Source organism: Dendroctonus ponderosae, unplaced genomic scaffold, assembly GCF_020466585.1.
Source record: "Dendroctonus ponderosae isolate FM_Combo_2020 unplaced genomic scaffold, Dpon_F_20191213v2 Dpon_F_20191213_6, whole genome shotgun sequence".
In the NCBI taxonomy this organism is placed as follows: Eukaryota; Metazoa; Arthropoda; class Insecta; order Coleoptera; family Curculionidae; genus Dendroctonus; species Dendroctonus ponderosae.
In genome coordinates this window covers 14155822-14171642 of record NW_026018814.1, presented here as the reverse complement: position 1 = coordinate 14171642, position 15821 = coordinate 14155822, and the positions used below count along the sequence as shown (strand labels likewise).

At 32.7% G+C, this 15821-nt stretch overlaps 1 long non-coding RNA gene across 1 annotated transcript; it reads left to right on the top strand.

The window, feature by feature from the left end:
• Window positions 1-3469: 3469 nt before the first annotated feature.
• LOC125504963 lies at window positions 3470-13511 on the top strand. Its single transcript, XR_007281841.1, has 3 exons — window positions 3470-3523; window positions 12952-12971; window positions 13440-13511. It is a non-coding gene; the product is annotated as an uncharacterized LOC125504963 (long non-coding RNA).
• The last annotated feature ends 2310 nt before the right edge of the window (window positions 13512-15821 follow it).

Here is a 15821-nt window from a genome sequence, read left to right as displayed (position 1 = left end):
CACTTAATCATTCATCGACAAATAACAATTAATTTCTTTTACTATTTTTTTCTGTACTCGTATGACAGTGACGAGTACAACACCTCCAGAGGAATGWCGCCAATTTTKAATCACCCTGTATATTTTCTAGTTTAAWTCTACGGTWTACGTTTAGCAAGTATAGAAACTACAGCTAYAGCAGCAAATAAAATATACTAAATTTTYGCTTGGCTGGTTTCGATGTAAGATGAAATTATACAGAGTGGTTCAARATAACGTTACATCACCCAAGTTGAAATTTTTAAATACGCCATCTAGAGTAAATTTTCCTTATCGTACAGTTTTCAAAACTAGATACTATTAATTGCAATTTTGGATAGTCCTTTGAACAACTCCTAAAACACCGCCAGACAGCACCTCAGAGTAATGACGCCAATTTTGAATCACGCTGTAGAAAATTTCATAATGCTTGTAGGGCAGTGCAGATAATAGTTATGAAAAACCATTATTTGGAGCAGGTAGAAAATGTTAATTGAGGTTCCAACTCATTTAGATTTTATTTATATTTATATTTAACAAATTAAACTCGAAATCACTGGAAATGATGAAATTGTAGTGCAGTTTAGGGCTTGAAAACTGGTTTTGCGATTTTCGGCAAAACGTGATCTCGTAGSGACAATMGTTCAATAGCAGAGCTGTAGATMATAAAGAAATCTAAAACTTTTATATTTAACAGTTTTTGACATACCTAACCTCAAATTAACCATCAAAATGTGGAAAAAAAGATTTTTCAGTATTTWKTTTTTTKTCTCGCGTATAAGGATGATTACATGAAAATTTGTAAAAGTATGTCTTTTTTGTTGTTAAATGTACCTAYGATTTTTTGTATTTCAGAATACGACTAGTTGGCATGAGTTATGTATGTGYAGTGAGCATGAGTAACTCTCCTTTTATGTTAAAGTGATAATATTCAAAAATGTGTGAATTTAGCGGCAATCCTTCATGTCGCATAATATRAATAGCTTTGTATATGATGGTGTCATTTGTTGTTGAATTTGTTTGTTGTTGTTGAAGTTTGTTGTTGGAGTCAGTCAACTTCAAACAATACATTTGTCAATTCTAATTGTTCTTTTATTAGTAAAATTCAAAGCAATCTGCAAATAGTGTTTTCAAAATGCAACCGCTCGTGTCCCGAATGTGGAACTGGCGCAGTCGTTTGGATTATTTTGCGATTAATTAAACCGAAATAGTGTCCAGTGGCCAGTGAAGTTGCAATTTCGAAAATGTTTAACTGCAAGAATCGCTTAATAGGTTCGACAGGATGTTAAGATTGTCGATGCTTAAGTAAATACAATTTTCTGATGACGGATTGGAACGATTTGATCAATAATTTAACCAAGTATTTACCGATATAAAAATTGAAACTTCAGCTAATTCTTGCAATCGAAATATTGCTAAAATTAGTTTTAAAAATAAATTTCGTTTACCTTAGGTTAGGACCTACAGCCTAAATTGTATTTCACAATTTGTTTGTATCTTAGTACATATGTATCTGTTTGTTAAGGTATAATTGATCAATAGCATATTGGGAATAATCCATATATACAGGGTGATTTAAAATTTGCGTCATCGGGAGGTGTTGTCTGGCGGTGTTTTAAGAGTTTTTAATTAGCATTACGGAAATACCTGTTGCTTCGTAATTATGAAAAACTCCGGTAACTATGGAATTAAACAGAAAGTGTCAATAAAATTGACAAGGATAACGGTGGAACGTACTTTTTTGAAATGTTAATTATTGTCCTCATAACCTCGAATTCATGTTTACAAATAAACATACATTTAAGCCATTAACTCGAAACAAGTTAGTGCCTGTGTAATCTCCTTATTATCCACTCTTATCGAGCTGGTTTTGTTTTAACAAATACCCTTAAAAGTAATGACGTCAATTTTAAATCACCCTGTATTTTAAAATGTTTTGATTAGAATACTCACAGGAAACGCTAAATTACTATTTTAAACTCAGAACTTTGATACTTGGGAAAACTATTAATTGTGCCTTAGTTATATTTTGTGTTGAGATGACAATAATAAAATAATAGTCCAATGCAATTTTCACGTTTTATATTTACTGTGCCTTTAGGGTTAAATAAAAATTTTGCGAAATTTTTTTAAATAAAATGTTTAAAGAAGTATTTAACTGTTAATTAATTTAACTAATCTTTAGCTGCTTTTTTTGCTTCTACAATGAATTTTTACATACCATGTTTTGAAGCAAAATTTTATTAAAATGGCCATAATCTGCCAACGTCCCAAGTGAGAAAAAAGCAACTTATGCAGAGTTTCAAGCTGCGTTCTATGAGCTAATGAAAAATGGCCAGTTCTGTGGACTCTCTCGTACTAAAAAACACCCTGTATGTTAACCAACATGACTGATCAACGAATAAGTCGATATATGAACTGACAAATTTTGTCCCGACATCTCGACGTCCTGAGAGCCTAAGTGACTAATAAATAATGTGTGTGCAAAAAATAGTACGGAAAAAGAATCAATAAGTCAAACAAAACACGACTATTGCAAGCACTTGAGTGGCTCTGATTAGTACGTTCGGTAGGTTTATAACGAGTGAAAACGTGAAACAACAGAATACCCAAATCCCCAGAGTTCGAACGCAAATTCCCAAGTTAGATTCGCCACGCTTCGAATGGCATGGACCCTCCGAAAAATTATAGCGATACAGAAGCTCACGCCGTCCCCCATTTTGACTGACACTTTTCACTCCGGGTTCGTCAATAAACAATGACCATGGCCAAAATGCTCTCACGCTGTCGTGTGTCACTCACTTCGCCACCAAGGGGATAATTACTTTGTTGGTACGTACGCTCAGCACCACACAAACAAGTCAATCGCCATCCACTGGTCTTTAATCTGCTTCGAAACTATTGTTATTATTTTCGGTAATTACTACTATTGTTCGAATTAGAGGGGACAGTATGCACCGTTTTGCATCTCTTTTATGCGAACTAATTGTGCTGTATCGAGGAAACATCTGAATTGGCAGATATGTTGTTGCTACTTTCACCAATTAGCATACATGTTATCACTTACATGTTAAAAATATATATTAATGATCTGATGAAGTAGTCTTAAATCGCAGTCAGCGAACAGCGCTTTATGATATGATTTGTTTTTAACTAGGCTGTGATGAAATTTTATTTTACACTTATTGGAAATTTGAATACACACAAAAAAGCGTCTTTTACAATATTTATATATAAAATTCCGGTTCCAAGTGCCTAAAATGCCATGCCATGCTCTCTAGAGAGAACTGACTCTTCGTCCTATAGTCCGGATATTATCTTAGGATGACTGAAAACTTAGGACCTTAAAAATAGCATTCACAGCGGACCACTATCACGTTGATTCATAAATTGCTATTTTCGGTTTAAATAAGTGTAGGCGGCAACATCCAAATCTAACCTAAATCTTCTCACCTCACCGACGGGATGGTAACTATTTATCCTTTATTGTAAGGTTTGGCTTAATGTGAGCATATTCTTATTATTATTAATAGAATGAATTTAGATTAGTCTTAATATGTTTGTTTTGCAAACTAAATTAAGCAGATACACAAAATAAATAAAATGTTGTGTTCATCCCGAACAACAAATGTTCAAAAAGCTCTTAGCATGCTCTTTTTGGAGGAAAATTAAATTTTAGTGCATGAAATTCCTGCTATGCAAATGGAAAATGAGTGAGAGGCAGTTTGCATTGAAAAGGGGTCTGGGGACCTTCTTCTTCTTCTTTGAATATCTATATCTGCTTCATCGACTTATCGACATATCAGAATACCTACTAAAATACATTTTTATTGTTCAACCTTGCCAGGTAGTTAATTGGTAACTTCCAGTGGCATAAAAATGTAAATCAGCCAATATTTTAATTTCGTTTGATAATGCTGYACTGCTTCTTGCAAGTCATTTATGTTTGTAGTGGAACTTTTAATAAACCGCAACATGGTRTYAAATTTTTTCTCGGRAAYGCTACTAAATGTGTTACTGATATTTTTAAGGCTTCCATAATGCAGTCGAAGTTGTGATCTGTATAAAAAGTGCTAAGAAAATCAAWCCAAAGGGACGACTATTAGCACTACTTTACTCCATTTTCGATGTTTTTGCCTGTCAGAACTTCGCCACCAATATCATGTGTCTTTTCAAAAATTGTACTTAAACAACTACTTAAAAACCCTTATCTTTAAAATTGATTCRTCAATAACTTGTCCGCCTAAACTGAYTGAATTATTTTAGAATACCATTGAAAATGTGCGGTTGTTAATTAGTTATGTTTATAGAAGATGAAAGAGTTACAGAATACTGATTGARAATTAGCGCCTGTWAACTTTCTAAYGCCCTTTAAATCTTASTGGAATGTTTTTCAATTTAATTTAATGTGTTTTCTRCAAAAATCTTTTAGGTATAATATACAATTTAATAAACAAGCGWATTTGAAAACTTCATTTRTTCYACCTGGAAAAGTWCACTTCATCCTCATTAGCTGCAATTAAATTAAGTRAATAGAGTCAGAAAAAGCTGTTTTATYATACCTGTATTATATCGTACCTGTAGTATATCGTAAGCTATTTTTGGAAAACTTAGTACCTATGYATTCGTAATGTATCAAAARGAATTTTCTGCTTTATAGAWACTTTCTTTTTTWTATTTATTTCAAKGGCGTCCAGATAATTGACACTGACTTATTTTAAGAAATACGCCAATGCAATATACAGGGTGATATAAAATTGGCCAAATTGGTCATTAACAATACCTAAAYAMCTKTTGCTTCTTTAATATCAAAAGRTCAAGTAACCATAGATAAACACAGAAAGTGAGGTTGAAATGCAATRAAATAGGTTAGGCTAACCGGTTTAGTAAACGRATGYCAAYATAAAAGGTTATGGATTAATGATCTATTTGGAATTAMTTGACGAGTTACTAACGCAAAACTAAGAACAACATTATGGTGATTRTGGTRMAAWWWTTTTTTAKATATGAATCTGTAGATTTGAAAAGAACTATTTTGAAATATGGGCAACTGACAAGACGTGTGTTTAACASAACATTAACCTTGRTTGAACCAAATATGTTTATACCCCTGTAATCACGCTGTCGGGCACTCTTCGCAGCATTACCGCAACACCATTTTGGACAGTTTCTCGTATTCGGTTAACTAATTCGTCCTCAACCAGTACTGGTGTTCAGTAGACCAATTATTTAATATGTCCTCTGTATTTTACATATATGGTATTGATGTGGCCCTTCCTCCTTCCTYAGTAATTWTCCGGTGCAGAGTTGACTGGAGAAGTGTTAGTTGTTGCGCAATCATCCGAGCACTTCTGGGAGGCTCTGCCGCAATTATCTCCAATACTTGTTCGCGTATGTCASAATTTGACAAATGCTTGTTATTCTTGACAAAAGCAATCTACCTGYATATATCTGATAATTATAAAAAGCAATTATTACCGCTTTCAARTTTCATCAAAAAATTGATGAAGAGTAGTATATTTTTATTATTAAAAATTTTAAAATTTGAAGCAAATATAGAGATTTTTTATTTAAAATGCTTAAGTATTCCGATAAGCTACATATCAAACGTGAGACCATTTCATAATTATCAGCAACATTGAAATTCGATTTTCAACCGTTGATACGTTCTAGAAATCTCGGAAAGAAAATTTTCCTATAACCTCTTAAAACGAATGACCCCAATTTGGAATCGCCTGTAATGATGAGCAAAGTTTTTTCTTAAAGGCCCTTTTTTTCGAATAATTCTTCATTCCTTTCTGACTAAATCTGATGATATGATCTTAATTCATTAATTTGCGTCTTGGTGGATCGTTTACAATAAAAGAAAAACACATTAATTTAAAAAAAATAATAAAAAATATCATAATGTTTAGTAACTTTAGCATTCATCTTTTTTAAAAATTAACAAAAAATTCAGCTTGGCAAAATATTTTTCCCTCTTTGTACCTTAGTGAGACTGGAGCTCTGTCGATATAATTGCTTCTTCTTGATAATTTATTAGAAATCCATTGGGGTTGAATTAGAAATTAATTAAAATTCAGCGGCCAGTTGCCCTTATTTAACGATTTAATTGTTAGTAGTTTCGTTTATTATCAAAAATTTTACTATGCGGTTGAAAGCATGACTCGGATCTTTTTTGTTAACCTGAAGTTTTGCATATGCTGATGGTCTTGGATCTTCGGTTTGTATTTTTCTTTGCTCATGCTACCAGAACAACGGTGTGCGTATTGCAGCTGATCCCTTTGAAAGCATGCTGCTTTTTTATGCTGAAATAAGCGGCTGGCTGTTTTGCTCTACGGAGGATGCGAACTTCTCTTGGAATCATCAAAAGGTCTCATTCCTGGTTAAAACAGTTTGCTCAAAGTCTCATTTTTGATTCAACATTGGTGTGATTTGAGTATTTATTAATTGCTCAAACTCCTTCTTCTGTTTTTCTGTAGCCCAGTCTAGTTTCCTTTGGATTCTTGAGTTGAGAGCTAGCGTGAGAGCGGTTGAAGTTATTTCCAGTTGTTGCCAACTGATTTCTGATGCTGTCTACTCTTAGTCTATGATCAATAAGGTTTATTATCAATTAACACGCAAAGCATTTCTACTATTCATTCTAAAAGTTACGGCTAGAACTGGTGGGCTGCTAGGAAAACATTATATAAGAACAATATTCAAGTTAAGACCAGACTAAGGAAACGTCGAAATGTCGAAAAAACTCTAGCTTAGGAAGTGCTTTAATCGACCCTGCACATGCTCTCAGTGATGGAACACCCGATATGAAATTGGCCGAAATGAAGCGAGACGTTAGTGTTGACCACAACAACGGCCTACCGTCCCCGACTAACCAGACAATCTTATAAAGTCCATACGCACAATATGAACTCTTACCACATTAAAACATTAAAGAAGAAACATAGACAATGATCAAGATCTGACTTCCCGCACTGTACCAGAACAAAACAGCGGTGATAGACACGAGTTCAATTCGGGAAAGAGAATCTACATCATCTCCTAGAGAACCCGAATATAAATCGGCCAAAGCATCCAGGGAACATGACAGCTGCTCGTGCTTGTAAAAGACTGACAAAGCTCTTATCAGTTTCAATCTTAAACATATTTATTAAGTGATACCAATCATTGGGTTTTTATGAATGCATCCGTCTTAAAAGCTACTTATTAAAAAGTCGCGACTCCAAAATTTAAATATTCAGCTAATTTCGCTCATCGACTGGATGTTTGAGAACTTATAGTCTGATTTTGATACTATTTATCAATATTAATGTACCGGTATGTCTAAGTTTCACGATTCGTTTTTGTTTGCTTTAAATATATTTGCCGTGTTCCTGTAGCAATTAAAATATACTCTAATCTTTTTGAAAATGTATTAAAGTTCTCGATAAATAAAACATTATTTTTGGCCAAAGATGGTTCTCGGCCAAAAACACACACTAAATGAAACAATTAGTAAACACACTAAAATACGAGTACTTCTGGTGTACAAGTTCCCTGCAGAATTAACGTGAGCACGATAACAGTAAAAATCGGACTTTCCCGAGTTAATAAGTTAATGGCATCCTCGGCAGCAACCAAATGTTTGGCACAAATAATTAGAAAACAATTACAGCATCCCAACAGACGGGCTTCATCAATCAAACGCGTGCGGCATCTCTAGAGATTACAGCGTTAGTCGGAAAATTTTCCGGGGCTCTACTTCATAGATCCCTTCATGGTCCCGCAGGAGTCCGAGTTTGCCCTCTCAGGAATAGTCCAAATAACTGGATATAACCGTCGAAAGTTTCCTAGTGCTGAAAGTTGTACAAAATTTATGTTGGTTTAAATCCGGGGATACTTTGCTTAAGCTTTCGGTGTTAACAAAAAGTAACACACAATATTTTGTAGCATTTGAACAATTTTTTGATTTTACACTATATTTTCAAAATGGTTTTGATGGAAGATTTCAACTCTTTGCAAGGTGCAACATACAAGTGGGGAATGAATAGTGCCCAATCGAATAACTAAATAATTTTATTACTTAAAACAACATAGTTTTATATCTAAAAAATTAATATTTCAAACATGTATTTCTGGAATCACCCTTCGCAGCTTTAATGATAGTGTTGACTTTGTAGTGTTCAAACCAACAAACTTATTCTCAGTAAAACCTTAGATTATTCCCGAAGAGGAAATCATACATTTAGGAATTATGTAATAGATTTCATCTTCAAACATCTTCACACAAAAATTTGGTAAATACCTGATGCTTGCGCTTCCATCAACACAAGTATCACCTAACAAACAAATAATAAAAACTGGAACATTTTATGCAAGGAACTTTAAATTGATCAAACAGTTGATATCAGCATTTCAAAATAAATGTTTTTCAATTGTGCTACAAAAGTTCATTGAGTTGACTTTTTTCAATTATTTTATCTTAACAAAAGCTTTGTGTTTCTGTTGTGAAAAATATGAATACAAATACAATTATACTATTTTATGCTTCAAAAACAAAATAAAATAAAATGTAAAAAGTCACCATAACAAGGCAAAAATTAAAGTAGAAGTCTAAACTGGGCCCCATTGACTTTCAAATAAGTCCTTAGGGATTTTCAAACTCTTTAGTAACTATTCGTAGCTTTTGATAATTGCAATTTTATGTTATTATAATCTTCATTTCCTCAATATAATTTAAGCCGTCAACGTAAACGATAGAGTTTAGGTAGCCCCACATGAATAAATCGAGATGAGTTAGGTCAGGAGATCTCGGAGGCCATTCTATGAGTACTCTGCTTTCAGTTCATGTATACGTATGATGAAATTATATTTAAATAATTAAAACCGGATATTATTTTATCCTTTGCCGCATTGCGCTCTGATAGTTCTATAAAAATAGTTATAATTAAAATTATTGGAATTTTACTTAAGCGATTAACAACCCAATTGAATTCTACCAACTGGCGAGTGGGCATTTGGAACGTCAGTAACCCAGAACCAATTGCTTTACATTTAGAAGCAAATGATAAAATAAAAAACGAACAAATTATCGGTTTTCTGAAATATATTTAATTTAGAAATGTTCTTTTTTTAAAAGAATTTTTTTGTAAAAATGTCTTTTCTTCTTGACCCATAAAAAATATTATAGAAACATGTTTTGTTTGAAAAATTTAATCGTTTTTGAATTGGCGGTATGAAAAACGGAGGTTGCTAATAAAAAAATCAAATTTAATATTTCAAAATTCAAATTTCCAATTTATTTCAATGCGTACTAACTCATTAGATCCGTTTTATCACAAAACTGCGCAATTTATACCTACACAGTTGCACGCATATTAATATTTTAGCTATTTCGCAATGATGAGGAATGAAATGAGCATACAAAATATCATTAAGGGAGGATCTGATAATCAAACTATTCTACATACATCTGGGAGTGCAAATCGCACAAATCTAGTTGTAATATAGCCAATCACCACGTTTTAATTCTTTAAAGGAAATGATCGGCGTGATTCTCGAGTCACAAACAGAATAAAATATTTATTTACGAACTAATCAGGCCCATGGCAGTGTAGTTTCTTTGCTCAGTCGTAAATGAGTAGATTAATATTCATTTAATGGCTATGAACATATTACGCATCGGTGCATGGTAGATAAATCTAAATAATAACATTTACTTTATTTTTCGTTTTTGTGCATACAGCAAAACATTTCAGATGCTGCCTTATTTCTGATTTACAGACGAGGAAGGCATATAATTTATCTCCCCAATGTTCATAGCTTGAGATAGTTTGAGTATTTTCGATTTCATTCATTTTAGTACGTGTTTAAATTTTATCTCTGCAAAATGTGAACGCCAAAAGCCTATGAGCGAAATTATGCATGATAATTTTAGTTAGGAAACTCATATTATTTAAATACACAATTAAAATAGATGGAAATTCCTTATGCAAGCAAAATATCAAATGTGGAGTAATGTAAAGCGAATGCTAATTTATTTGCATGGCGTTTTGCTTGCTTAATGCGCAATCAACAAATTTTAAATCACAAGTCGTATTTTCAATATTGCAAAGAATGTTAATTTAATAAAATGTTAATAAAAATATGTTTTCTCAATTTTAGGATGCACTTTCTGAAATAAAATCTCAAAAAATCAATTACATTTCTCATGTCGCATTTTTTATGCAATGCAATGATTGTCTAACATGCTAGGGAATCAAACTTCGTTTGGGTTATTACATGCAATCTTGTCATAATCAAACTACTTAACATGGCTATAAAACCCTTACATATGCACAGATACTACACGAACGTAAAACGATCATTAAGGGAGTTTAATGAATGAAAATTGCATTAATTTAATTTTTACGATGCTTTAAGGTAATTTTCGTACTCAATTTACATTTTATAGACACTAAGTTCTCGGCTTATTCGAACTGAACCAAAACTGTGGAAACCGTTTCGGTATGATAACAAAACGCGTTTATTGATATTTTATAGAGATGTTCACTTGAGTTTGACTGGCTTTTTATGTCTTGATCGCACAGTTCGTTTACTCTAAAGTGAACGGATGTACGGATCGAAGTAACTACATGAAAATCGAGATAGAAAAAATCATGAAAAACCTGTTAAATAGACAAAATTTTATTCATATTTAATTTTCTATGGAAAGTTTTTATGGCCTTATTTGATATACAGGGCTTGAATTCGCTTGAAAACAAAACACACCCATTTTGCACACCTGAAAGAATTTACCAAAAACTCATTGGACAGGTGTATTTGGGGAATTAAACTAAATTTATCTGCAACCCCCGAGCAGGAGAATTTTTGATATTATTTTCAATTTTTTTAATTTACTGACTATAAATTTTGTACTTTCTATATTTTGCAAAAATAAGTAACCAATAACTAGTTCTTGGTACTAGGAAAACTGAAGTTTTGTACATTGTATTTATGATTTAATAGATACTAAAGAATTTGTTTGGTTTCGCTCAGTTTAATATCTTTGAGTGGGTGAAGTAGCACTGCATATCCATAGTTGTAGGAGTATAATATTTCTTTAAAGGTACAAATACTTGCATTTTATTTTGGGTACCTTCGAAAAACTACTAGAATGGCGCAAATTTTCAATGAATAAAATGAACACCAACGTGATGAAAAAAACCATTTTGAAGTTGGTTCTCCGGACTTAAGGTCTTTAAGGTTAAGACTTCTTTTGATGTGGCTACGAAAAAGTAAAATCTTGGCCACTAAACCAGCATTTTGGAAGATTTACGGCGCCGAATTATGATCGAATCTGATCAAATAATTCCACAGATGCTTCAGAATGTTCGACGTCGATTTGAGGAAAATATCTTCTATTGCATGGAAGTTGGTGGTGGTCATTTCCAGAATGTAATCGATTGACTCGAAATAATAGTATTTTCATTTAAAATCAAACGTTAATCTCATTCTTTGCTTCTCTGTTTGGATTTAACTCAAGTTGGTTTTACGCAATTATCGTGCATTCAAAATTGACAAACTTTTCTTGCTTTGGCATTTAATTTTGTCCGTTAAGCTTGCGAAATAAAGTAAACTAAAGGAGGAGTTTTTAATTTATATTTTTGGAAACACACCATCTTTGCTGGTTGCAGGGTTGTAAAACTCTAAGATCAAACGCGGATCCAACTTTTAAGTCAGGGGGGGTTATGTACCAGAAATTCAGTCAGAACAGGCTTCAATTCAATTACAATATTAAATGTTATTAATTGAAAAGTATTGTATTGTTATATATCGTGGTAATTTTAATCAAATAACAACATCAATTTTTCTCTATTGTCTTTTCACAGAACGAGTTATGACTTTCTCCACTTCAATCGCTATAATTTTGTTAACGTGGAAAAGTGCCAGAAGAAGAAACCCAGTTAAGCGGTTTTTTGCCATTGAAGCCCTAAAAACTTCAGCAAAAAGCTGATCCGAGAACTCGACCAAAAATAAAGCTACTGATTCCACTTTCCTTAATGAGGCGTGCAGATTCGATGTTTATCTTCTCTTTAAATCACTTTTGCACGATACATTCAGTTGCTGCATAAAAATCAGAATTTGTCACTCAGTTTCATAAAAATTGAGCAAAATACTAAATCTAGAGCTCGTGTGAAAAGCAAGTTTCCTCTTCCGTCTCAGCCAAATAACCCAACATATTGTTGAATAACACTCAAAGTTTTATAAAAATTGAATAAAAATCCGAGAGCATTTTATTCAATATGAACAAGTTTATTTTGCTCCATGATTGGAGATGTTTATTTTTGGCTGTAAAACCTGTTTTGTTCACAGCGACCATCCAAACTAGTTTGAACCAGAAACTTGTTCTTGAAAATATTTGCGTACAAACAGCCACTTTCTACAAAAAAGGGACGATCGAGACAACAATTATATTATTTACCATGTTAATTCTGAAGTTCGCTGCATTTAGAAAGTGATAGAAATCTCAATATCACTTCAGTTTTTTTTTTGGTAAAGGTGAAATATTTAGGTTGATACGTGGAGTGAACAGAATACGTCGTCAGACCTTTGTTCATCGGTGACATATACAGGATGATTTGGTGCCAATAAAGCAAGTGCCCAAGATTATCCGATTTCTGCTAACGGAAATATTAAAGTTTTCAATTCCGAGTGGACCTTTATTGTTTGTTATAGTGTAGTGTGAGTTTTTTGAGGAATAGTAAGTAGAAAATGGAGAATTGGGCGCCAGCTGGCAGAAAGCTGGTAAACATGATTTCCAATCCATAAGTACTTTAGCTTGAACTGAGCTTAGTTTTTCCAGAAGCAGTTGAAGTTAATTTCTCTTTCTCTAATTTTCCCCTGTTAATTTAAAATAATTAAACTTTTAACTGAGTTTCTGTAATACTAAAGAATATTTTTCTTTCTTTCCAGGTGTTACGATGCAGCATTTGGTAAGTTTACAATTACTTTGCCCCTGGTTGCCATGTAGATTTAGAGCTTTTAGTCCCATATTGACGTGCATCAATCATCCAAATCCCAATTTTACATATTGCTGCAAGTCATATTTATTCGACAAGGAACGACGCGGGACGTTCTGGATTCTGGATTCAGTTTTAAAAGTTTTCAATTTTTTTTTCTGTAAAACTAATTAACGCTTCAGGAGACTCTCTCTACAGACTATGTCTATACTTTCCCTACAGAAGGTTCTTTCGATATGTAAAACTGTTAACTCTCTGTTTTGAACTATACTTTTTATTGCCTTCTGCTGTGAAATACACTTTATGTTGTCATCTAAGGTAATTATTTACATAGCAAGTAATCACTAAATGGTGTTTTTCCTGCTAATCATCATGTTTTGATCGTTCTGAATTTCGATAATGAAGGGCTACGTTAATAATACTTAGTGACATTTTTTGCAGAAATGCAGTCTACTACCACTTTTCGATGATCGAAAGTCCAACATTTTCCCATTAGGCAACATATGCAGAGACAAGATACAAAATCTTATCAATATTTATTTATTTATTTTATTAAAGGTTGATGTATGAACAAAACTGGTTTGATTAAACACTTTATGTAGATATGTGGGTTATTTTACAAAAACAAAAAAAGTAAACTTTTGAACCGCGAAATGGCGGAAAAATATTTTTGATAAAAAATCTATTAAGAAAGTGTAAAGTAAAGGGATCTATACTTAGTAGAGGAAGGTAGGGAATTTATAACGGAAGTAAATTTTCATTATCGTAACCCAGGAGGGACTCAAATTAGATAATTAGGCAATTTAGCTTCTTCAATCAAGCAAGTTTTTGTAATTTCTAATAATAATAATATCTTCTTGTTGAAATTTAGCTTCTGTGAATTATACCCGAAATTCAACAGTTGCCAGTTTGTACAATTTTAATTATTTTCACTCAGCTTTTCAATATTAATCAATCAGGTTTGGCGCACTAGTTTGTATTTAAATTAAACTTTACAATTCAATATGCTGAAAAAGTCTTCATAATCGAGATATCAACACTAGTGTTTTTCTTTTGGAAATCAATTTAAAATAGCGCAGAATCCGGACCAAAATGCCTAAAGGTAGGTGGAACTTGTTTGTTGCTTTGTGATGGTGATGTCTGCAAGTGATCATGAACTACTTATTTAGATATTGTCTTGGTTTTGTCAAATTTCACACTCGAAACAAATTAATTTTGCCAAACGATTCGTGCTAGTGAGTTTCAGCGGACTGTCAGATATATCTCAGATTTTTGGCCATCCAGCCCCCTTCAGTTTATAGGTTGTCCAGATCAACATTTTAAGGCCCTTAGTCTGCGGGCCGCATTCTGTAACTATTCCGATAAAAATTAAAGGCCTTCAAAAATAACATTTTTAACGGTCCGTTATATCGCAATCGACTTGTTGCTAATCTGCATACGTAAATTTCGACGTTTCGTTAAAAAACATATTTTAGCGGATTCCGTTAAACTTTCTCAACAGTAATAAGTGACAACATTAAAATAATTTTTTTCTAAATAATTAAAAAATAACAACATCTCTAAATTTCTAATCTTGATAACCTAAAATGGGCTAAAATAAAACCTAGTGCTGAAGCAAGACAAGTATCTGTCTCAAGTATTTGTCTGTTTAGTTTGTTTCTTAATTCAACAAGTACAATCATGATTATAAAAATTTTTTAAATTATGTAGAAAGCTCAACAATATTTATGGAATTTTTCCTGCTTTTATTAGATCATAATCACGATGCTTTAGTAAATGTCTAAATTGTGACCTTAGAATAGCTATTACCTTTTTTACAATATTTCTAGGCCTTATATGTTTACTAAAATTAGTTGCTGGGGTTATTAGTATATCTGGGTATCCAGTCGTTCAAAATAATTGAATTACTACCTATGACAAAACTGATCTTCCATACTTATTTTTATAATTGATTCATTATATTTCTTGAAACTTGCCATAATACAGAATCACGTGRACAAACGTAATGAAACATTGAACTTTTGCAAAAACCCATTCTGATTACGTCTGTAACTTCTTACTATACAACCTTGCCATGGAGTTAATTGGTAACTTCCAGTGGCATAAAAGTGAAATGTAACTAATATTCTTATTTCGTTTGATATTGTTGTACTTCTAAAATCCGGCAGGCATTATAATTCTAGTGGTATTTTGTTAAATCAAAAAATTAAATTAAATTTTTCTTCGGGAATATTAAATCGGTTACTGGTGTCTCAAAAATGTCCTCAATGTAAGCGAAATTGTGTCCTGTGGACAAAATTAATAAGCAAATCAAACAGCAAGAGCAACATTTAACAGTACCTTTCTTCTTTAAAACACTTATAATTGATGATATTAATTTTTCAACAACTTGACCACTTATACTTAACGGCTACTTTTAGGCTGCCCGTAAAAATAAGCGGCTGACCGATATTTATAATGCAATTAGGTTATGTGTTTAACGGACAATCAAGTTACAGAGCGAGATTAAGCGGCCGTATTATATATTATATATAGTATATATTTTACCGAAATAGTTACAGAATAGGACCCTAACAGCCAATAAATGAGTTTTTTTGCGAAAAAATAGAGGATTCAGGAAATTTTCGGTGGTCTGAATCCGAAAAACATTTCATTTTGTAGAAGTAGATGGCGACCAGGGTTGCAGTTTTTTGATAGCATTTACACTGCTCGCATGCGCAGATTTGTGGATTTTATGAAGCCAATTTTAAATAACGGCCGTTTTCGAAATTATAGCGCATTTATTTTCGTATGCTTTAGAATTTTCTTCGGATGAAACAGGTA